The sequence below is a fragment of the Candoia aspera genome, chromosome 1 (assembly GCF_035149785.1).
Source record: "Candoia aspera isolate rCanAsp1 chromosome 1, rCanAsp1.hap2, whole genome shotgun sequence".
Taxonomy (NCBI): Eukaryota; Metazoa; Chordata; class Lepidosauria; order Squamata; family Boidae; genus Candoia; species Candoia aspera.
The window spans coordinates 194,950,256-194,975,460 of record NC_086153.1 but is presented as its reverse complement, the minus strand read 5'-3'; the positions used below and the strand labels follow the sequence as shown (position 1 = coordinate 194,975,460).

General features: G+C 45.4%; 2 protein-coding genes across 6 annotated transcripts in view; one reads left to right on the top strand and one right to left on the bottom strand.

Annotated features, from left to right (window-relative positions):
• The window catches only part of STK39 (serine/threonine kinase 39), a 381,542-nt gene that overhangs the window by 101,440 nt on the left and 254,897 nt on the right, over nucleotides 1–25,205 (bottom strand). The window lies entirely within an intron of this gene.
• Nucleotides 1–25,205, top strand: part of B3GALT1 (beta-1,3-galactosyltransferase 1) — a 267,054-nt gene that overhangs the window by 156,607 nt on the left and 85,242 nt on the right. For all 5 annotated transcript variants that reach the window (XR_010068922.1, XM_063318230.1, XM_063318229.1 and 2 more), the window contains one exon: nucleotides 11,913–12,021. The gene's annotated coding sequence lies outside the window, so the exon portion shown is untranslated. The remainder of the gene's footprint in view (nucleotides 1–11,912; nucleotides 12,022–25,205) is intronic.

The window sequence follows — 25,205 nt, the reverse complement described above, 5'->3', positions numbered from 1 at the left end:
TTGGTGGTAGGACACTACACAATATGTATACATTCTAGACACGCATTAGCAGATTCAGTCATGAATTTATGTAGAACAATCTCAGTAACATCCATCAACTATCTCAGAAGGCCATGAAGACCAGTCTGAGCAGGGGTATCTACAGTGGGGAATCAAAATCAACAAGATGGCAGGCATGGCATTGTGATCTCAGGCCTGCTCCTGTTGAATATGTATGTAAGACAGATGCACCTACAAAAAAGGTGGGACTTCAGTCATAACACCATGCCCAACACCTTGCACATTTTGAACTTCCCCAAGATGTCTCTGATTTGGGGACTGGAAAGGGAGATGTAAATCTAAGAAATCATTAATAACCCCAGGAAAGAAAAAACAGACAAACAAACAAAAACCAGCCAACACAGTACATAATGATATTGACCAATACACAAAAGTGTGATGTATTATGCAAGGATGTCATCCTCAAGAGTCAAAATGTGTTATCTTTCCATAAATCCTGTCCTTGCTGCCAGGCGGATTGCCAGTGAATCATAAGCCAAATGCCAGTATGGAAGCTGCTTTTTGATTGCCCCCTTCTGGACCTCCAATTTGAGCCCAAGAGACCGCTATTTTGGAACCTGCCCAGGTCCTTGCCATTAGCCCCCTTGTATTCTTAAAAATTATTATAATGTATTTAAAAAACTAAGAGCCAGGTATGCTGCAAAGCCAAGCCTCCAAGCCATCTTGGTTGACAAATGTATCTTTAAATTCCAAGTTTATTTTCTCATAGAAAATGAAAGCAGTAGGTGACTGTACCTCACGTTTTGTTTTTTTGTTTTTATAAATGTGTCTACCTGCCCATAAGGAAAGCTAGAAGTTAATGATGAGTAGCCTATGAGGCTAGAGTTATGACAGAGATCAACCAGTTTGACATTGGAGATTTTTTTTAAAACAACTGCAGTTGCCATTTTGTGATTGGCAAGACCTTCCCAAGGTAGAATTTCTGTGAGTGGTCACATGTTCTGAAAATGTTAAATGTGACCATGGGGCCTGGCATACTTCCCAGAGAATATATCAGTTAAGCATAAAAATTCATGAAAGAGAGAGAGATTAAAACAAATCTATGTCTATTATCAAAGCTATATCTGTCCTTCTATCTCATTCTTTGAGAAAGGGAGGGTTATTATAAGAGATCATCGACTTCCAGATGCTGTTCTATGCTGCCAATTATGCACACCCAGCCAGCAACAAACTCAAAGTATTTATTGAAATCATAAATCCTTAACTGTGATAACATAAACATGTTGCAAACAGCAAAGATTCTGCTAAGGATTGAAAACACAAAAGCTTGTTTTTTCAGAGAGTCCAGCGAGACAAAGCCCCGATTTAGAAAGGATGCAAGAACGGTCAGGTTCCAGGGCAAAATTCAGCCAGGTAATCCAAGGAACTCATGCAGATCGCATGAAGGATGTTGGCTGCCACAAGGAGCTGGTCAAGCAGCAGCTTCCTTGACACAGCCTTTCCCACCAGCTTGCCTCATTTGCTGAATCAAAGAGGTTGCAAAGAGATGCCTTCATTTCCTTTGCTCATCTCAATCTGCAGCGTGTTGCAGGGCTGGGGGCTCTGGATCAAGTGATTCAGCCCACACCTGCAACTCGTCAGGTGTGCTCTCTTCAGCCAATTCCTGTCCTGCAGGCTGAGGATCAGCCTAGTCAAGCTCTCAGCTGCTGAATCTGAAGCCACAGACTGATCCCTCACAGGAAGAAAACTCCAGCCTTTTTGATATTATGAATATCCCTTGGTTGCTTCAAAAAGACTGTGATAGATGTAGATTGTAAAGCAGTGTGTATGTGTTTTGCCTCTGTAATGATTTGTTGAAACTTTCAAGAATCTCAGATGTATCGGACAGATACTAGACTGTCTGCTTTCATGCAGTGCTATATAGTACTTGTGTTCTCCAGCCTGAGCAATGTAAGGCTCTTCTTCATAGTCAAATAGATGAGCTTTCTTTCCCTCCCTGAGATGGAAGGGAGGTATGGCATTATGAAATCCTCTGCCCCCACAGCATTCCTCTTACCACAACTCTGCAATGAAATGGGGCTGGCAGAGTTGCTGCCCACACACAGGGGGGATGACAGTGGTGGCTGGCAGTGGAGGCTGTATGTTTAGATTTCTTTTCCTTCTGCTCCAGATCCTTTTCATTCACAGGATGTAGAGGAAAAAGGGAATGGCCTTGAGGGAGTGGGGGAAGAGGTGCTACCAAGGCAGCAGTCTGGAGCAAGAACAATGGGGGAATAAACATCTCAGACAGACCTCTCCCTAGTTCTCATGAAGATAGAGGGAGGGATGCGGGAAGCCCATTCAGTCTTGCAAAATTCTGATACTGTGCTTTACTGTAAAGTAGCATTGAGATACATGACATTGGCTTCCTAGTTTGGTCTACCTTGAAGGGCTGATCCAGGATTGTGGGGCAGGGTGGGGATTGTCCTTATTTACTTAGGAGAACAAGTGACACGGGAAGAAAAAGGGGTTGAAGATTATATGGGGAGATGGGAATTGGAGAGAGAAAGAGAATAGTTCCTAGCTTGCATAATGGCAGTGTTCTTGGGAAGGTAGAAAGAAAGGGATTGTCAGAGAGACATCTGGAGCTGGGGCAAAAGAGCCCATCTGACAAAGGACAGGGTGTTTTGATGTCAGCCTTGTGAGGTTCTCCAGACAAGAAGCACACCCAGGAGTACTAACTCTATCTTTGCTGTAAGGTTACATTAACAGAATCTTGCAAGTCTGAAAGTGCATCTCTCCCCTCTCACCTTTACAGTCCAAGAAACCAGGGAGGGTCCCTTCTGAGATGTTTGCCATGCCCTCATTCCTTCTGCAGACTCAGCTGCCTTTCATCTGACTGTTGCCTAATCTGAGGCTCTTCCTCTTATCTCCCAAGGTCATATCCACATACCATTACAGCTAGCCCTTGAGTTACAACCACTCATTCAGCAACTGTCCAAAGTTACAACAACGCTGGTGAGTGGTACTTATGACTAGTCCTCAAAGTTCTGGCATCTCAGCACCCCCATGGTTTGCACTTAGGACAGTTGCAGCATCCCACAGTCATGTGATTGCCATTTGTGACCTTTCCTGCCGACTTCTCACAAGCAAAGTCAATGGGGAAGCCAGCAGGGAAGATCTCAAGTTGCTCCCATAAGTCACTCCTGCCATTTTTTCTCCCAAGGAGCCCCACTACAGAGTATGAATTCCCAGGGATCTTGTACTCCAAAGCATCCCTCCCATCCGCACTCTTTAGTATTCACCTGCCCACAGCTCCCTCCAGCCTGCCCACACTCCCTAGCACCTGCCCGCAACATCCCCCATGGCACCCCCATGCCCCCCAATGCTCTTTGCCTGGGACTCCCACCTCTTCCTGCTTAACAGCCCGCGTGATCCTGGGGTTACGACAGCAACTGGGACTGCCGGGATTGCCATCGCTAAGCAATGTGGTTGCATGATGTCATGCTTTATAACCGCATCATTCAGCAACAGCAATGCTGGTCCGAATTGCTGTCGTAACCTGGGGACTACCTGTACACTTATCTCCTGTATAGGAAATCTCACTTTTGCACATGCTCCAACAGAAGCTTAAGCATGTGCAGTAGCTTCATAGAGGCTGCTCCCCACTACAGTCTACCCCCAACCTCAGGCAGTGGACCGCATCTAAAAACAGCCACAAAGGAAATGTTCAGAGTAACCACTATGCTTGAAAGTGGAGGCCTGCTGAATGCATTTTTTCACCCCGTTTTTCTTATTCTCTTCATTTCTGTTTTCCCCTCTTCATTTGTGCACTCTTTCCCTGGGTATACCAATGAGAATACCAAGCATGTGGAAGGATTTCCACCAAGTTGATGTTTGGAGGAGGAGGAGGAGGAAGGGGGGAGGAGGAGGAGGCGGCAGCGGTGGCCAGCAAGGCGCTGTCTTCCTCAGCAACCAAAGCACAACTAGCCAATTGGAGCTGAGCAGGTCCCCAACTTTATTCAGGTTCCTCCTCCTTTTGAATCAGATTGTTCCCACAGAAGACTGTTGAGGTTTTCCTACTAACGATTAAGACTGCTATTGTATCTAATCATTTTGGCCGGGTGAAGGGGTTGTATTTGATTGTCTCCTCGCACGTGCTTCAAGCAAATCGCCTGGGGGGAGGAACCTGCCCGGACTTGTTTCTTACTTCCTCTTTTTTCTCTCTGCCGATATGTAGCAAGCCAGGAGAGCTAAGTCCTTTAAATATGTTTTGCTTTTGTTTTGCTTTCTGTAAATAAATTATTTTTATAGATATGCCTGGTGTGTGTGACTCTCCTGATCTCTCCTGGGCTAAAGGCTTTCCCAGCATTCTGCCAACAAAGACTGCATTGAGTTTTTCAGAGAAAAACGCCACTTTCCAGTCAATCACCTTGATCTGGCTTTAGCTGACTCAGCAGTAGGGTAATGGAGGCTCCATTGTGACAAACAAACAGCAAGCAGGCCATCTTGGCACTGAGCAAAGAGGGTGTACGGTTGAGCCCATAGACCTTGCCAAAGCCTAAACTGTAGGTTATTGGGGGACAAACAGTCTTGACCTTTCATTTTAAAAGAAGCCACCTTCCAAAGCAACTACAGTTGTAGACTAATGCATTGGTTGTGGTGTAATATTTTGTGACCCACAGCCCATTTCATAGACATGAAGAACCTTCAGCAAGAGTCCCTTTCATCAGCCGCATCAGCTTATCTTAAGTTGCAGGTACTGTATATTAACATGATTGGCATGCCAAAGGGAAATGAAATGAAGAAAGGGTGGGCAATGATAATGACTTTATTAAGAGGGTCGAGTCATAAAGCAGTGTTAGCAATAACGTAAGTATCCTGCTGTTGATAAGTTGAATAACTTGTGTAGTATGATAACATAATTCTGATTCAAGCGATGGGTAACAAAAGTTTTACTTCTTAATAAATTGTACTCAATAAATTTCACATTACAATCTCACTTGGAAGTTCTCTGAAAATAGGAAGGTTCAGATACATCTCATGAGTAGGAGGAATAGCCCTCACTGGTTCTTCTAACATCACCATTTCTGACTTTAACTTTGTGCCCATTTCTCTTTTGCCTAGAAACTGGTGTACAGGTCCTATAAAGTATGCAGAAGGTATTAATAGTTAACTACACACAGTATGTGACATTGAGAGATCAATAAATGAATGAACCCCAAATGTTGTGGCTGATATTCTTAGATACTGAAACAGTGTTGTCCAAATATACATGGAAACAGAATTGGTTCAAGGTTGTATATCTATGTTCCTGTCTCTGCTGTGAGGTCTGTTGTAAAATGAGTTTTTAACAATGGAAAGTTTGCACCATCACCAGAACATTCCCTGGTCTTGATTTGAGACTAGACAAGTAGATGCCATCCATCTGCTCTAAATTCAGCCACAGTATCTCTAGCTCACTGTGCTAGTTCTGAAATGCAGTTGACAGAATCAGTAACGCCAACATGGGCCTCTCACGTCCCATGGGTTTCATCTCCCTGTAATTTTGATATAAATTTAAATAGTAAATCAATTTAAATAATAAATCAATACATTTGCTCAGATATTGTGACAATTAAGAATGCTTATAAAACTGATCTACTTTGCAAGTAATACTATTGTTAGCAATGGGGAAATCACTGATGGGTTTGTTCTAGACACTGATCACATTTGGAAGCATATTTGGACATTTGTCAAGTTCTTATAGATCTTCTCATTGAAAGTTAATCAGTCAATATACAATTAAACAATAAGAAAAAGAGACAGAGGAGAGGGTTATTGATGATTAAAGTCTGGTAATTAAGCTTTAAAGCTGATACCCAGGTTCATAATGAATCATCATGAGCTATTATGAAGATTTACTTTACAAAGAATTATTCTGTGGGACTCCAAGACATTGCTCTTGTTTTTGCTCTTGTTATTCTTGGGTTCTATTTTAGATAGCCAACCATTTTTTAAAAATTATTGATTTCCCCAAATGCTCAGAAAAGGAAAAAAAAATCTAGACCAACCTTGCTTTATCTAGTGGCCTATAGATTTGTTGGATTACAACTCCTATCAACATGAGCTAAAATAGGGAATAATTGGCCAGGCTGACCAGGGTTGATTAAAATCGTAGTTTAACCCAACTGGAGAGGAAGCCTAGTTTAGATTATTGTGGGACATTTGAAGCCTGAGGAGGGTGGGTAGAGTAAGAAATAGAAGAAGGCACAAGGAATATATATATATACACATACATACATACATACACACATAGTCTTAAATCTCCTTACTCTCATCTCCTCACCATGCCATAGAAACTGTGGGCTGAAGCCAGTCATAATTTGTTGAGCTCTGCTTCCCTTGAAATCAGGGAGGCTTAGAGCATGGCAAACTTTTTGTCGCATCTTAAATGTATTTAGCTATTGTCTAATTTGGGGTGAATAGCCTGTTGTCTCAGTATCACATGTTTGATCTAAACCAGCAATCCTAAACTCCTTGGATAGAGGAGTCCCAGTGAGGTAGAAGTTTTACTCTAGAGCAGAGGTCCCTAACCCACGGGCCGTGGACTGGTACCGGTCCGTGGCCTGTTAGGAACCAGGATGCACAGCAGGAGGTGAGCGGTGGGCAAGTGAGCGAATTTACAGCCTGAGTGTTTACAGCCTCTTCCCATCACTTGCATTACCGCCTGAGCTCCACCTCCTGTCAGAGAAAGCAAGCCCATTGGCTGCTATCTGCAAACAGCGCAAAGAAAAAAGAATAAAAGGTCAGGAGAAAGAGGAAGCGCTTGGATCATCCCGAAACCACCACCACCCCTGGTCTGTGGAAAAATTGTCTTCCACAAAACCAGTCCCTCATGCCAACAGGTTGGGAACCACTGCTCTAAAGGACCCCAGCATGCCTGTGGAAAACTAGTCAAGTCCCACTGTTTTGTAGGCCTCCAAAGGAACCATTCTAGACCACTGCAGTACCGTGTCAAGGATGGGCTTTCATTTACTAGGTAGAAACCTGCTTTATCTGATGTGGACTCAAATCTATCCTTACCCGTAGAAATTCAGTGAGCACCTTTAGCCTATTCACTGTTTCTTAGTCCAACCTCACAAAGTTGTTGTGAGAAAAATATGAAGGACCAAAAGCCATGTATTCCATCTTGAGCTCCTGGAAAAAAGATAGCATATAAATTCTAACAAACAAATAAAGAAATTATGTAGTTTGTCTTAATTATCATTTGTTAACCATAATTTATGGTTTAACCTTATGCATGTGCCAAGCCATCTTGTCTTGTTCCACAAACTGTATGATGTGTGAACCCAGCCATTTTGTAGGCTAGGTGAATTTATCTTAAAAATATACCCTGATGCTCTATCTCTATCTCTACTGTATCTCTACTGTATCTCTCTATCTCTTTTATCTCTATCTCTGTCTACTGTATATCTATATCTCTATCTATCCACATCTACTGTATATCTCTATCTCTCTACTGCCTCCTTTAGAAAAAAAACCTGACTTACCACAGTGTTTAAAAAAAGGAGGATGAAAATCCTCCAACACAATTTTCAACTTTCCCAAAGTCTTTTTCCTAAATGAGGCAAAGTTTAAAGACCATTTGTCATTAGGCAGTTGATGAAATCTTGTTTTTCGATTTTAAGAAATGCAGTAAAGACCATTAGGGTACCATAATATTGATGGAGATTAATGGAAACTTGTAGATATGGAAATAGGATTAAATGAGCAAAGTAGCAATGTTTAGCACCATGGAAGACACCAAATAATCATGGAGTTGGAATATAGAGACAACACAGTATGAAGAAAATTGCCTCAAATATAGCAACACTGCAAGACTATCCATCTGGATTATTATCTTATAGAATGTTAGGGTTCTGAAGTCATTGAGGGGGGAAATTTTAATCAACATAATCCTCTAAACCTTTAGTTGTCTCCTCTGGAGTTTTACATCTGGTACTCCACAGCCTGTGAATGGGAACATCTAAAGAATCCATATTTAAAAAGTACTGTAAATTCTGAGTTGTTTGATCAACTGTATCAGATTCTAGGGAAAGAAAAATCCTCCTCCAATTGCTGTATAGCAGACAGGGCCCTTAGAAAGACCTGGAATTGCAAAGGGCCAGCTGAGACTCAGCAAGACAAGACACAGCAATTAGTCCTGTGGCTAATTCCACTAAAAGTCCAAATGGATTTTGGATAATTCATTGTTCTTTAGAAACAGACTGATTGTAAGTTAAGAAAAGCCCTCAAACTAGCTGAATCTTGCGTTTCCCCCCACATTAATAGGATTGATTCATCCAGTTTCTGCAACACCTCACTTTTGCAAAAAAGAAAATTGAAATACATTAGCCACAAATCAGTTCTCTCTCTTTCTCCTGATTTCTCTCACAAAGCACATTAATTGTAAATCATTCATTGGGGCCCTTTCATCTTAGCCTTCAACTACGATGATGATGATGATGATGATGAGGTTGAATTAGTTTTAAGAGACATTCTCACATGTGACCTCTGGATCAATAGCCAATTTCCATATCCCTTGACTCATAAAAAAGGCCACATATGACTGTCTTGGTGCTCCAGTGCTGGCACCTTCCTCTGAACCAGAAAAGCAAATAACATTTCCTAGAAAGGATTCTTTCTGTAGGAAGCTCCTTCTATGTCTGTAAGCAGAAGGAAGTGCTACAGAAAAAAGAAGCAGTTCATGCAATACTTCTCCACAACTATTTCTTTTAAATGTTAGCGTTGGAAAGCAAAGAGCTGTTCAGCCCATGGAGTCCTTTCCCCATTTCTCAACAGTTTAAAGTGGTGTTCTTCTTTAAGAATGGGGAGGGATAAGAGGGCATGCTCAGGATGAATCTTGACTTTGAAGGGGGGGCAGGGGAGAAGGAGAAAGAGTTGTTTCTTTTTTCCTCCTTGCCATTTCATTAGATTTAAATTTTAATTAAAGTTAACTGTATTTATAGTCGTCTTCTTTCATTTGACTCTAATCCAATCTTAAATGCATCTCACGCATAGTGTGTGATCATTTTCAAATACGACTTGCGCAGCTCTCTCAGGCAGAAGGGAGAAGTTCTGTTAGGACATAAAATCCTGGTCAGTGGTGAGAAAGTGATTTAATTTGGCTGTGGGTTGGAAAGGAGCCAGAGACAAATTCCTACTTCGTTCATTTCAGGAAAGATAAAAGTACCAAGATTGGGTTCCAATTAATATTCAGTGCCTCTGAAAAGTTGATGCGTCGGACTGTGTTCAGAGAATTCATGGTGAGGGGGGAGAATATCTTGGATAAATAGCATTTGGTATAGGGGCAAGCATCTGGAACTGCTGGTTACTTGGCCACACACCTGCTTGTTGCTGAAAGAGTTGCTATGATGCCTCCACCAATGGTTCATGACAAATAAGAATACCCTGTTCTGCTCCATCAGCATTCAGTAGCTGATGAAGCCTCTTCCATTTGCTGAGATAGCAGAATGGAATAGTACTTGCCCCTTTTAGCATTTTCTGTGTGTTTCTGCCTCTCTTTGCTACTGAACAGTATCACAGCTCACATGGACCCTGCTGACATATAAAGGGAGGCTGAGGGAACAAATTATGGGCCATGTTTTGTCCTTGTTTTATTTGATTCATCAGAAAACCATCCAATATGTGATGTGCCAGTCTGGAAAATCAATCACCTCTCCCCAGTTCAATCAATTCAATTATAGGAGTAACTAAGTACTGTATTAAAGATGGCTGATTTGAGCCAGCCCTGCTGTATATAAATCTAACAAACTTGAATACCTTTCATCAAAGTATTCTCACTACCTATATTTTAAGCATGTAATTCCCCACTCAAAGACCTCTGTTAAATAGACTTGATGTCTATCAGTCTGAAAAAAGTTACAGAGCAATTTCTAAAGTTCTGCAGCTCCACCCATCAACACAGTGTCGAGACACCCATAGATCTGCAGTCCTCTTTTGCCTTGGCAGTATTCATGACTATGTCATCACAAAAGCACTGGGTAAAAATGGAAATCAAGAGAGACTGGCAAGGCAAAAGCCATGGATCACTAAGAACAACATCAATGTTCTTCTCCAGCTTGCCCAAAAGCAACTGGATGATCCTTCAGAATTTGGGAAGAATATTCTATAGGTAGACAATATATCAGGATGACATGGTGACATAATATCCAGGAAAAACCAAACAGGGGATTCCACAGTAGAAACTTCCTACCAACCGTCAAGTTCAGAGGTGTTGCGTCATGCCTTGGAGATGATTTCCTGCTTTAGGACCTGGACAACTTCACATCACTGAAGAAACACTAATTCTGCTTCGTATCAGAAAACTCTATAACAGACTAACAGGCTGAAGCTGAAGGGCAAGTGGGACGTGCAGCAAGACAGTGATCCCAAGCATACAAGGAAGGTATAAGAGAATAGAGGAAGAAGAAGACATTCAGCAGTTTGGAATGGCCAAGTCAGAATCCAGAGCCAAACCCTATAAAAATATGGTGACAGTTCCTGAAACAGATGATGATGATGATGATGATGATGATTATTATTATTATATTTCTTGCTCCTGCTGCTGTTAGATTTTTATCTTATCTACCATCTATCATCCATCAGCTATCATCAACTCAAGGCAGCGTAGATACCTAATGCTCTCACCTCCTATTTTCCCCACAACAACAGCCCTGTGAGGTGGGTTGGACTAAGAGAGAGTGATTGGCTGAAAGTCACCCAGCCGCCACAGTCTCCTAGTTTGTAGGCCAGCACCTTCACCACTACACCAGACTGGCTCAGACTGGCTTATGCTAGAAAGTCTGAGTCGAAGCAGCCATTACTGCAGCTAAAGGTGATACAACCATTTACTGAATCTAAGGAGTAATTCCTTTTTCACACTGACACATTACAGATCAGACAACTTTGCTTATGAAATATATGAAGGAAGCATTAAACTCTGACATTATTTGTTCATGCAGACTGCCTTTATATAGCAATAGGAATCGCGTAAAACTCTGATAATGTTCAGTAGCAGAGACACGCAAAAGTGCAGAAAACCCAAAAGGGGCAAATAAAGGTCTACAAAGTAGTTTGTGAACCCTATCTTACAGTTTTTCCCATAGCTAAAAACTCTCCATAAGAGATGCACATATTGGTGAGAGATTTAAGCCTGTTCCTTCACCTCCAGTTTTAACCAAATTAATGACAAGGTGTTTTGTTCCTGAAGGAGGACAGTCTGCTGTAATCCATCAATGGACTGCACATGTAGATTCAGACTCTGATATGCAGTAGGTCAGACGGAAAATAGCCTTTTTTAAAGCAGTCTGAAGGAGCAAACCAGATCATGCAGGGTGCACTTTTTAAGGATCAGGTGTCCAAATTCATATGAAGGACTTGTGTTTCAGTGTCACTCGGTACCTTCTACTCTGGTGGATTTATGTTCCATTTGTCAGTGCATTAAAATCATTAAAATGGAATATGCAATATACAGTATTTGCATTTCGGTTTCAATTCTACAATATTAGCTAAGCACAAAGATAACAAAAAAAGTTTCAACCTCAGCCCCTGTCTTTTGGTTTTGCCCCATCTGTCATTCCCCTGCCTTACCTATTTTTCGGTTTGGTTTCGTTTTCTTATCTCAGGCTTTTCGTATCTTTGGCTTATTATCCCTCACTTCTTCTCGGCACCTGCATAACGTTGTTCCCCAAAAGGGGCTACAGTTAGTGTAGCAGGCCTGCCTGCCTGCCTGTATGAATGCCGCTTACTTCATAAAATGGAATAAAAACTCCAAATGTAACTTCAGTATAAGCTTCCTACATACTCTTTTGAAAAGGGCTTCTCAGAAATAAAGACTGCCCTAAAGTTTTAGTAGAGTTGTCTTGTAAAAGCAGTTTTAAAAAATACGAACAAATCTCCTCTAATTTCAGACCACGTACTTCTGAACAAAAGGCTCTGCTGGAGATCATCACTTAATCTGTGGTTGAGTCCATATTGCGGATCTGTGAAGAAACTTGGCCTGATCCTGCCGTTGGTATGGTAAGTAGTATTACACAACAATGTAAACTAATGTACTGATCAGAAGGGGGGTTAAATTCTGTGCAACATTATCAGATCTGTAATCCTATGAGCCGGTACTTTGGACGTGAGGGGACATATGGTTAAGTAGCCATCTGTAGGACTGTATTTGTGTGAATGCATTCTGAACCAAGGTTTTTTTTTTTACCTGTGTAACAGATGCTTGAATTCTATTTCAATCATATTTAGTCATTCTATTGGATTTTGTGCTCCTGTTGGGAAGTTTGTTATGAAAATATTTGCGTGGCACACATGAATCACAAAATTGATTTGTGCATCTCTCGAGCTGAATTTACCTAGGAAAACATTTAAAAGGATTAAAAAAAAAAAAGCTGTATGTAGGCTGTTCTTGGAATTAGTTATCTGTATCTTTTAAATTTCTGTGCCTCATCTTGGCTATATTCTCCCTTATTTTTTGTTTAAAAAGCTAAGGTGGCCGTAATTTCCACTTACAGTTAGATGCAGAGCAAACAGGATTACGTTTTCAATTATTCATAATTACGACTGGATATTCCCTGAAATGGGATGGCATTAATTAAATTTATACCCAGCTGGAGATATCTGAATTCCCATTTCAAATTATTATTTCTGCCACAGAAAATAAGGCACAAAAATCAACCTCTTTGGTGTGAGGAAAATTACTATGGGTAATTTCCAGTTTAGTTTCTACCCAGCATACTCCCTGTCAAAGCCAATATTCAGATCAGAGCAAAGTCATACACCACGCAGTTCAGCTGGTTTGATATTTATTTATTAAAAACATCAGCCAACAACAAAACAGTTAACTGGCAAAACAGGAGCAAAACCAGGCAAAAGCAGGCAGAGAGAAACATGAGAAACAAGCAAGGATTATCTTTATATCTGTCTGTTTTAAGAGGCACAACACTTTTCAGGGATCCTGGAAACAATACCGTGGGCAGTTAGCACAGACAATTTCCAAGGGAGCAGCCTTTGGTTATTCCAGCCCTAACCCTGTTATGTATGTAACAGCAGTAGGATCAAGAGGGAAAGTAGGACACCAGGTGATCTCTCCTTTTTTCTGCATCATGAGGGAAGCAGTTTGGGGATGGGATGACGTATCTAACATTCAGTGATGTGGTTCTTAGCCACAGAAAGCAACAAGTCGCCCCCTGCTTTTGACCCAAGAACAGATTGTCTTGGGAGGGGATGGACCTTCTTTGATGGAGACTAGATGACCATCTGCTAGGAAGCTACAGCAGTGGCTTTCTGTACTGGACAAGGGGTTGGACTAGATGACCTCCATAGTTCCTTCCAACCCTTACACTCTATGATTCTATGATTTTATGCTGTAAAAAAAAAGAAATTCGTACAGATACAAATCAAAGCGTAAGGGACGCGGTGGTGCTGCGGGTTAAACCGCTGAGCTGCTGAGCTTGCCGATCGGAAGGTCGGCTATTCAAATCCGCATGACGGGGTGAGCTCCCCTTGCTAGTCCCAGCTCCTGCCAACCTAGCAGTTTGAAAACATGCAAATGTGAGTAGATTAATAGGTACCACTTCGGCGGGCAGGTAACGGCGTTCCATTTAGTTATGCCGGCCACATGACCACGGAAGTGTCTATGGACAAATGCCGGCTCTTTGGCTTTGAAACAGAGATGAGCACCGCCCCCTAGAGTCGGACACGACTGGACTTAATGTCAAGGGAAACCTATACCTTTACCTACAAATCAAAGCACCCCCCCTTGCTGTCCCACCTTCACTGTCTTAGCAGTAAATGTTGTGAAAAGTTCCACCATTATGGATATGGATATCTTTTAAAAGGTAAGAAGAAGAAGAAGATCTTTATGGGTACATTTCTGTCTGCCTAAAGCACTTACAGTGTCCATTACATGTAACAAAAGAGGTTTAAAATGGTAACAGATGTTGAATAGAATGTATTAATCATGCCTTCCCATCCCCAAATACTGAGGGAACATTACATTTGTGAGTCTGAAACGCTGGGGGGTGGGGGAGGCTTGTTTTGTTTGGGGTTTTTTTTTGTATGTTTGTTTTGCTTTTCTGAAACAAGAAAATAGCAGTATTATCTTGAATTTCTCACACAAATAGCCCCCCTATGAATGTGATCTTTCTTTTTTTTACTTGATGATACAACAGACTTGTATTAGAGTTTTAGGGTACTGTGGCCAAGTAGATAATCTCCAGCCCTTTAACATGCCGCGCGTTTAAAATCTGTCCTCCTGAATCTGGAGATTACCATCAGCTGCAAAACTGGTCTTCAGCCCCCTGGTTTCATCTCAGCCCTCAGCAGGAGTGGGATGATTTTCTTGGGAGGATGCTAGAGCCTGCTGTGTTTCCAGCAGTGTGCTAGGCCTGAAGTACAAAACCCATCCTGAAATTAGAAAGATACTACAAGGTGACATGACCATGTTGGTTTCGCATAGAAAATAGTTTGTGTGAATGTGCCCTCATGTGTCGAGCACCGGTACTTAACATAACAAAGCCAATTATTGGAAACAAGGCCTTATCTTGATGTGGAAAATACCCTCTCCTGCCAGGCATCAAATGCGTATGTGTGTACGTGCGTGTGTGCATATGTGTCTGTCTATAGCTATCTATATGTATTTCCCTTATGGAACAAACATAGACTATTTAGTTTCTCATAGTTCTTGCTTTGCATGCCAAGGGCTTCTCTGAATATACCCATCACTACCTCAAGGAAGCATTCTGTCATTTCTTTGGTAGGTATGGGTGAAATGCTAACTCTTCCTGAAATATTATTTGGGGAGGAGAACATTTCTCAGATATTTTGGAGAAAAGCCATACACTGCACTGAATGCTGTGACATGGTGAGATTCCTTCCTCCCTCCCTCCCTTTTTCGAAAAGCCTTGTATTTTTTTGAAAAGCCCTGCACTGGACCTCCCATGACATTAGAGCAGGGTTCCCCAAAGTGGTCAATATCGACCCCCAAAGGTCAGTGTGACTATCCAAGGAGTAGATGTTGTTCTTATTATTTGTAGTACTGTTGGTCAAAGTAGTATTTATTAAATTATTGTCATATAATAAATGTTTAGGGGTCGATGAATCTGAAACTTTATGGTGGGGTCGATGAGCTGAAGTGTTTGGGGACCCCTGCATTAGAGGAAGGATAGCCAGGAGCAGGTAACACGAGGTTTTCTCTGCCACTTCCCACCAGCAGCCCTTCCTAAATGCCCTGGGCGCAAGACTGCTTTGATGCTCACTGGGCATTCCAGGAACACATCCTGCAGAAAATGCTTCGTGCCTTGGTAGAAAGTCAGAGATGAGAGTCCCTCAAGTTGACCTTGATGTGTCCATGGAGTTTTCTTGATAATAAGATAGGAATTTGCCGTTACCTTCTTCCAGAGGTTTTTTCCAACTTCCCAATCTAGCCTACTGACCTGGGATTTGCTAGTGGTCTCCCATCCAAGCACTAACCAAGCATTTTCAAGGTCAGTCAAGGTTGATGGTGCTGCCAGCCGCTATGAAAATTATAGGCATTTAAAAATGTATTTATGGCAAGTGAAAAAAATGAAAAACCTTCGAACCACTCATAAATGTAAATGAGATAAATACAGTAGCTATTTCCTCCTCCCCACCATCCTAAATTTTTATGTTCCTCTCCTGTTTTTTTTAAAAAAAAAAACACTAGAAAATAGTTCCCTGTTTTCAAAGGAGAAAATGTGTTTGCAGAATAAAGAGCCATTTTTCACTATCTCACCCAAGTGACCTTGCAACTCGCCATTTCACCCCCTCTTCCTGTGAGGCTGGCCTTGCCTCATTCCCAAGGCATGATTTACGCAGCTTTATCACCTCTGCCACAAAACATCCATCTGTGGCAAATCACAGAGGAGAGGGAAGCACTGATGCCTTGTTATACCAAAAACCCTTTTGGACATCACAGCGAGGTTCACCAGAGAGGACAGGCTTCAGGCTGCCCTTAACTGCAAGATGAACCTCTACAAGATTTCACCTGCTTATAGTAAATACTTTTTCTCCCATATATGCATCCCAAAGAGTAGACATGATAAAAAATCTAAGCTACCGCAAAAGGAATAGGAGAGTTGTGTGTGTATTTATTTAAGGCCTTCGAATGTTCGCCTCGCTTGCCTCTTGTGATGATTGTATTTAATTATATACATTTCAGTGTGTAATTGATCTGCAATTCTGATTATTGCTGAATAATTTATGGTCATTTTATGGCCATAAATTGCCTAAATTAGACTATAGAAATGAAGAAGAGCATGCATAAGCAAGGGTGTGTACAGTACTTGTATGGAAACTATAAGCTCTTATCAATTCTGGAGTTCAGCTGTAAATGCATATTTCTCAGCCAGTCTCTGTATGATTGTGGTGTTCAAGTTTTTAAAAAATAAAGTAGATCCCACAACCTTAGACCGATTTATCTTATTTCTGAATAAATGTGGATGGATTCTAGCTGCTAAAAAGCACCTTCAGAGTCTTAGGGATTTTCACAAGAGCTCTTACTGTTTTTATTTCCACCTTGCCCTGTCCTCAGTCGTTGATTCCCATCAACAGAGTTGGGAGTGGTGCTGCTCTTGTGTTCTTTGGCACAGAAATGTGGAGCATCCTCCATCCCTTGGGAAAGGGATTCCTTTGATAGTGCTGCCATATTGCTGCATTGTTTCTGCTGAGCAGAAGTGAAACTCCAGGGCCAGTCCTGGTAAATCAGCAAACCACACATTCAGGACAAAGGGGAGGAAAAAAAATTATAGAGGAATATAAGAAGAGGCAGTAGCAGTTTGAGGTGGTTTGTCAAAGGGGATCGATTGCAACCGCAGAAGATGAATGAACCATTTGAATGGAAGACCAGAAGGATGAAAGCACAAATTAACCAAAGCCTCCGGGAAGACTGATTGAGAGCCAATGGACACAAGGATAACTTATGGATGCTCTATTACAGCCCTCTGATTGGTCCTTTTGTCTTCTTTTAGAATGCTCAGCATATGCGGTCATTGTATTCTGAGGGCAAGCAGGGGGTAAGTGGTCTCATGCTGCCTCTGCAGACACTTAGTTTTGAATTTTTAGCCTTGCTACACAATTGCATCTCTTCTTTTAGAAGTGCTATGCCAGGCAAGCAAAATAAATGACAAATTAGTGGTTTGATGAACAAATGATGTAGAAATGAATCTAGGTTTGGGACTGGCAGATGTTGGTTATCTATGATTCTTCTGCACATTTTCCAAACTACCGACTTTTGTCCACTACAGCAATTTATAGAGACTACAATTTTATTTTATATACCTCTGCCTATAGCCATGATGGTATTGTTATCCATCTGTTGCATTCCTGCTTATGATGGTTCTTCCAAAATACTGGAAATGAATCTAGTGGATAAGAGGCTGAAGACGAATTGGGCATTTTATACAACCACAGAGAGCTCATGGGCTGATGTAAGTGCCAGACCACATGGGTGAAGAACTCAGAATATAAAAAGGAGAACATAAAGCAAGAATAGTTCTTATTCCTTTTTCCAGAGAGAAAGGAAACTACTTCCTCTATGGCCATCCAGGAAATGAGTTTCTGAATTTCCCAGGCAGTGAATATCTCATCTCTAACATCCAAATGTACACAAGTAAAAATACAGTCTAGAACTGTTCTAATCAGAAAGTGCCAAGAAAATGGACTGCAATTTTCATTCATAGAGACAGTTAAAGATGGAAGCATGGTTAGATTTGATCTGAGATCTTAAAACAGCTTTTTCCCACCATCTATAGGTTTTAAGGCTGTGCATTGCTTTGGATTTGAAAACACAACAACAACAACAACAAAATCCTTCAGAACATACAGAGTTAAGCATGGAGTTTCAAATCTTAATTTGTTATATACTCTGCTAAAGTCCAGATATATTATGTCTACAGCATTCCCACCATCTATTAAGGAAGTTAGCCAATCAATAAAACATAAGATCAGTCTGACAAAATTTGTTCTTGACACATTCATGCTTTCTGATAATTATTACTTTGTTTTCCAGGAGCTCCTTATGATCTGCTCTAGAATCTACCCAGGTATCAATGCCAATCTTACTGATCTGTAGTTTGCTGGATGTTGTTTTTCCCCCTTTTTTTAAAATAAAGACATTTGCTCTCTTCCAATCATCTGGCACTTCACCAATTCTCCATGATTTCTCAAAGATAAATACATAAAAGTTTGACAAAATCATCAGCTACTTTCTTCAGTATCCCAGGATGCCATTCATCTGGCATGACAATTTAAATTCACTCAGAGTAAATAAGCTTTCATTGGTGATGGGATTTTCTCTTCCAAATTTATTATTTTTAACAGGATTACAAAAAAATAAACAGAGTACAAACATACAAAAAGTACAATAAAATACTAAAGAAAATAAGTGAGTAAAAAAAAACAAAGCAGAACCAAGAAATAGAAGAGAAAAAGACACCATCATCCCACAAATTCCCCCCAATTAAAAAAAAATACCAATACTAAAATATGATGTTTTAATCACTCTCAACCCTGTCTTTTTTTTTTCCTGTCCTGTTGTTTTGTTTTCTTTGCATTCCTCCATTTTTTTTTCATTGAAATTGCTTCCAGTTGTGCTTTTAATATTTCCTTCATTTGAAACTCTCATCCATCTTGAGCAACTTATCCTTTTAGCTTCTCCTGCCATGGGACCCTATTTATCATTGCTGTGAGTTTATTAAAATCTGCCTTCCTGAGATCCAAGATTTGTTTGACTATGCTGTTTTAGTTTCTCTTAAAATCATAAACTCCAGCATTATATGGTCACTTTCTCCTAATGTTCCTGCTTCTTCTCCTTCTCAGCCAAGTCTTCCCCACTAATGAATATCAAGTCAAGAATAGTTGATCCTCCTTGTACCTTCTACCACTTCTGAAGAAGAGAGCTGTCAGCATGACAGCTCAGGAACTTCATGAAAGAACTTGCTTTATCTCCCTATCACTATGACTTTATACCTCTTTGTAAGATCTGTACTTTCTTTTTGGAAGGCATCATCTATATTTTCCCTTGGTTGTGATGTATGTTAGATATCAACAGTAGTGATTTAATTTGTTCCTCCTTGTCATGCACTGCCTACCGCAGAGTAAAACACAGACGCTGATTCATAGGAGAGCAGGTTCCGGTTTATTTCGTACGTAGTGTCAGTTGCGAAAAAAGCTGAGAGTGAGAGGAGCGCGCCGGTGCGGGGTTTAAATACCCCGCGCCGGTCAGCGCCCCCTCACCCTGGGTTACGTCATCCCCCCTTTGTCCTGCATGCTGTCTTGCCGGTAGGTGAAGGGTTGCGAGGCCCCAGCTGGTGCCCCGGGATTGCCCATCATCGGTTTCCTCATTCAGCCGGTGATTGCTGTCAGCTGGGCGATCTCCGTTGCGCTTGTGCTAACAGCTTGGGTGTGCCTCGCAATCCGCTTAGCCTTTGTCTTTTCTTCTTTCTCCTTTGTGTTCTGATGGCTGCTTCCTCCGGCTAGAGTCTGTGGCTGTTGTTGTGCGTGCTATGCTTATCTTGAGCCCCTTCCTCTGCTTCCTCGTTATTGTCATGTGTGCCGTTGTGCTGATGTCTTCAGCTCAACGGCACTCATGACATACTGCCCCCTGTCCGAATAGTGCCCCCCCCCGGCCTTCCGGTTTTTTAGCAGGAGAGCTGTCAAAATGGTTTTTTTTTTTTTTTTAATTTCCCGCCGGAGTGTTTTCGCCCCTCCCTTTGTTCCGCCCTCTACCTCGTGTCCATCTAGGGTGTGTTCCCAGTGTGCATGCCCCGACCACACCCTGGGCGTGCGCATGCTCCGGCCACACCCTGCTTGTTTGGCTCAGTTCGGCGAGGAAAGAGGCGTGGCTGGTCGGGTGCTTTTCAGCTCCAGGTAGGGCCCTTATCTTTTTTCCAAGTGCGTCGTCATTGTTATGTGTGCATCCTGGGTGTTGCCCCCAGGCATGCACAGGTGACCAATGTCACTCCCTCGTGGGCCCGGGGCGGGGGGAGGGTGAGTCCTGGGGGGAGGGAGGTCTACCCAAGTCGCGGGCTTGGGGGGCCATTTCCCCTGGGGGTGCGGCTGGCGGGGGGGGGCCCGCGGGGAAAAGGGTGTTCAGGGGCCGGTTCGGCTTGTCGCCCCTTTGGCTTGTCGGGGTACGTCCGGTGGAATGCCCGGGTCAGGTCTGGCGCCTTGACGTGTTGCGCCGCCACCCATTCTGGGTGGGGGAAGTGTTTCCACCTTACTAAATAGTGTAATATTCCCCGTTGACAGCGAGAGTCGAGTATGTCTCTTACTTCGAAATGTTGTTGGCCGTCGATCATCACTGGGGAGGGCAGTGGCGTGCTCGGGTGCCATCGAGAGGTGGTTGCAGGTTTCAGGAGGCTGGTGTGAAATACCGGGTGGAGTCTCCGTAGATTGTGCGGCAGGTCCAGGCGTATTGCCACCGGGTTCACTATCTGGGTTACTCGAAGCGGCCCGATATACTTAGGCCCCAGTTTTTTCGACGGTTGAGGTGACTTCAGGAATTTGGTGGATAGGTAGACCATATCCCCTGCCTGGAACGTCGGTTGCTGGCACCAGTGCTTGTCGGCCTGCTCTTTGTAGGCCGCCTGTGCTTCCTTCAGTGCTGCCGTGATTATTGGCCACGATTCCGCAATCTTCCGTCCCCAGTCACTAGCATCCACTTGGGGTCCCCGGGGGGTTGCGGTAGCTCCGGTATGGGGACGAAGTCGCGCCCCGAGACTACTTCGAACGGGGTTTTTCCCGTGCTTGTGTGGACGGCGTTATTATACGCGACTTCCGCAAACGGGAGCAGTTCGACCCAGTCGTCTTGGTGGTAGTTTGTGTATGAGCGTATGAATTGTTCTAGGGTGGCATTGAGGACCTCTGTGGCTCCGTCCGTCTGGGGGTGCCAGGCAGTGGATAGGGCTTGTTGGGTCCCCGTCAGCTTTAGGAAGGCCCGCCAGAATTTCGAAGTGAATTGTGTGCCCCTGTCGGTCACCACGCGTGCAGGACATCCGTGTAACCTGTACACGTGTATCAGGAAGAGTTTGGCTAGTTGTTGGGCGGACGGGACCGATGAGCAGGGGATGAAGTGGGCTTGTTTCGAAAAGTAGCCTTTCACCACCCAAATGGCCGTTTTCTTCTGGCTGGGTGGGAGATCTACTATGAAATCCATGGAGATTTCCTCCCATGGGCGGGAGGGCTCCGCCACCTTTTGTAAAAGTCCCGGGGGCTTACCTGGTGCCCGTTTGGCCCTGGCGCATGTCGGGCAGGACGCTACATAGGCTTTCACATCCCGTCTCAGCGCGGGCCACCAGAATTGGCGTTGTGTGAGGTGCAGGGTCTTCAGGAACCCGAAGTGTCCCGCTTGCTTGGCGTCGTGGGATCTGCGTAAGATCGCCTGGCGTTGCGAGTCTGGGACATATATTCTGCCTTCCCCCCATGCCAGGTCCTGTGCCATCGTCACCTTGTTGGGGTTTGCTAGGAGCCAAGGGTCGGTTTTGAGGGCGGCCGTGAGGTCTGCGCGTATCCCCCCTGGCAGTTGCGGTTGGCGCCGTCTGGTTACTGGTTGCCCCACCGTCGGTTGTGCCGTGGGGTTGGGCTGCCTCCGAGCGCCGCTCCGGGTGGTCACCGCCATCCCCAGCTGGGAAGCGGATAGGACCATCCCGATCATGTCTGGGGTGGGCTCCTCGTCTTGGGGCAGTCGGGAGAGGGCGTCAGCTAGGAAGTTCTTTTTGCCCGGCATAAACTTCAGCTGAAAGTTGAAGCGGCTGAAAAATTGGGCCCATCTGACCTGTTTTGGGCTGAGGCGTCTGGGCGTTCGGAGGGCCTCGAGGTTCCGGTGGTCGGTCCAGACCTCGAATGGTTGGGTGGCTCCTTCCAGTAGGTGCCTCCATGTTTCCAACGCCAATTTCACCGCGAAGGCTTCCTTCTCCCAGACGTGCCAGCGCCTTTCTGTCTCAGAGAATTTCCTCGACAGGTAGGCGCATGGTTTCAGGACTCCTGTGGGGTCCTTTTGGAGTAGGATGGCCCCCAGGGAGAAGTCTGAGGCGTCGGCTTGGACCACGAACGGCCGTTCTGGGTCCGGGTGCGTGAGGATTGGCTCCGTGGTGAACAGCGCTTTCAGCCTGTTGAATGCGGTTTGGCACGCGGGAGTCCAATTTAGTACTGTGCCCGGGTTCTTGGCGCGTCGTGTGTCCCCCACCCCTTTAGTCTTGAGGAGGTCTGTTAGGGGGAGGGCTATCTCCGCGAACCCCCGTGCGAATGACCTGTAAAAATTCGCTAAGCCGAGGAAGCTCTGGAGTTGGCGCCTGTTACGGGGGCGTTCCCAGTTCACCACCGCCTCGACTTTTGCGGGGTCCATCTCTATGCCTTCTCCGGAGATTCGGTACCCCAGGTAGTCTAGGCGTGCTTTATGGAATTCGCACTTTGAGGGTTTGGCATAGAGTTTCGCCCTTTTTAGCTTGTCAAGGACTTGTCTGACTAGGGTCACGTGTTCCTCGTGCATTTTGGAGTAGATGAGGATGTCGTCTATGTAGACCAGGACCCCTTTGAACAGGTGCTCATGCAGCACCTCATTGATGAGCTGCATGAATACCCCCGGGGCCCCTGCTAGTCCGAATGGCAGCACTTTGTACTGAAAGGCGCCTAGGGGGCAGTTGAACGCCGTTTTCCATTTGTCCCCCTCCCTGATTCGGATCCGGTAGTACGCCTCGCGAAGGTCCAGCTTGGAGAATACTCTGCCCGTGGACAGGTGGGCGAGCATGTCTTTCACGAGGGGTAAGGGGTATTTATTGGATAGGGAAGCTGCATTGAGGCCCCGGTAGTCGGTGCAGAGCCGTAGGGTGCCGTCTTTTTTCTCTTGGAATAAGACGGGCGCTCCGACCGGTGAGCATGCCGGCTCTATGAATCCCCTCTCTAGGTTTTTGTCGATGAACTCCCGGAGGGTTGCCATCTCCTTCGGGGTCATCGAGTAAATCTTCAGCCTAGGTAAGGGGACATCGGGCAGCAGGTCAATCCTGCAGTCCGTCTTGTGGTGGGGGGGTAGTTGATCAGCTTCCGCCTCTCCGAAGACCTCTGAGAAGTCAGCGTATTGCTCCGGTAGGTCTTCTGGGGTAGTTGTGTTGTCCTGGGTTGCCACCTCTGCTCGTCCCACCGTGGGGTTGGTCCTGCCCGCCGGAACTGGCACCCGGTACTCACCGTCGTCGAATCGGAAGGTGCGGGTCGCCCAGTCGATGCGCGGGTTGTTTGTTGCGAGCCATGGTATCCCCAAGACTACGATGGGCCGTCCTATGTGGGTTACCATGAACGATGTTCGTTCGGTGTGGGTACCCATTTGTAGGGTAACCGGCTCGGTCTGCATCGTGGCTGGTGTCCCTCCCGCTGTTGAGCCGTCCAGCTGGAGAAATGCCAGCGGCGTGGGGAGGGGGAGGCAGCGTAGGGCGAGTTTTGCGACTATGTTGGGGTGGATCAGGTTTTTCGAGCACCCCGAGTCCACTAGTGCCGCGGCTGTGGTGGCTCCGTTGCCCCCAGAGAGCTTGATTGCCGCCATTATGACGGCGCTTTCGCCGCTCTGTCGAAGTGATCCGCGCCTCTGTCCCACCACCTGCCTCGCGGCATGTTTTAGGGCAGGTGGGGAGCGTTTCCCGCCGGCTGGTCTGGGTCTACGGCGTCCTCTCCCCCCCAGTAAGCGTCCCAGCCTTCGTCCGGTGTCGCTGTGGCTCCGGTCATTCGGCGGTGGGGGGTGGCGGCGGGTTAGTTGGTTTGAGGTTAGGTTTCAGTGCGGGTTTAGGAGCGCTCGCTGGGGTCCGGTTGGAGAAGCAATCTGCCGTTTTGTGCCCCATTTTCCCACACCTCCCGCAGGGCCCGCGAGTGAATTTCTTCCTTGGATATGTGAGACTGGCCGTCCCCACGTGTGGCGCGGGTACCTTTGGGTAGGTGTTGGTTTTGTCTTCCGTCGTTGCCATTAGGAAGGTGCGGTGCGCGTGTTCTGCTTTCCCCGCGAGGTGGATCCAGCCGTGCAGAGTCTCCGGATCGTCCCGGTAGAGAGCCCATTGAAGTACTTCGCGGTTGAGCCCCCTTTTAAACATTTCTAGCAGGGTGATCTCGGACCAGTCGTTGATCTTCCCTTCTAGGGCTTTAAATTCGAGGGCGTAGTCCGGGACAGTGCGTGCGCCCTGTTTGAGGCTTTGGAGTGCGCTTTTAGCCCTCTCTTTGGCTAGTGGGTCCTCAAAGTAGCGCTTCATCTCGGTAATGAAAGCATGGAAGTCAGAGAGGGCAGGGGAGTTGGACTCGTACATTTGGACGTACCAGTCCGCCGCCCGGTCTTGTAGTTTGATCGCCACAGCTGCGATCTTGTCCGCTTCAGAGTTAAAGGAGTGTCCGTGCTGCCCCATGAACTCCCTGGCGTTCGTAATGAAGAACGACAGTTTCGCGGGGTTCCCGTCGAAGAAAATGGGGAAGTCCTTTGGGGCCCGGGCGTTCTGTGAGTCCCCTCCTCTCGCTTCCTGACTCCTGGCTTCGTCTGCTTGGGCCGCTTGTTGATTAGCATTTGGCCCATGGGGGTGCGACGACCCGCTCGGGGTGTGGGCCTGCACGGGAACGTCGTTGGGCGGCGCCGGGGACTTCAGCGATTGCAGCATGGTCCTGAGGTCCTGTAGCTGGGCCTCCATGGCTGCGAGTCTGGCTTGAGTTTCCCCGTCCGAAATCCGCGCCGCAGCTGGGGTCGGGTCTGTCGGTGTGTCCGCCGGGTTGAGCCGCTGGTGGGGTTCAGGCAGTCCCGTCCGCTGGTCCGCTTCCTCCGTTTGGGGTTGCGTCGGCTGGGTTGCCTCTCCGTCCTCCACCGTGCTTGCCGCAGTTGGGCTGACGCTCCACGCCCGTGGCTGGGGTGCGATGTGGGGCGGGGGGGTCTCCGCTGGTCTCGGGAGGTATGTTGCTCCCTCCCGTGGCCGGGTCACCTCTGCCGCCGTCTCCCTCTGGGGTTGGAGCTGAGGCTCGGGGTGGGCCAGGTGGGTGTCCGTGGCTCCTGGGGTCCGCAGTGCCTCTGGCCTCGATCGGTCCTCCTCCGCTTCTTGCCGTGCGGTTCACCCGCTTTGGCCGCGACGCGTCGGCCTCATCGCTCGTGGTCTTCTCGCCGTCTATTCCTCCTGTGGCTCGTTGTCCGGTGGGGCTCGGCGAGGCTGAGTTTGTGACTCTCAGCTTTA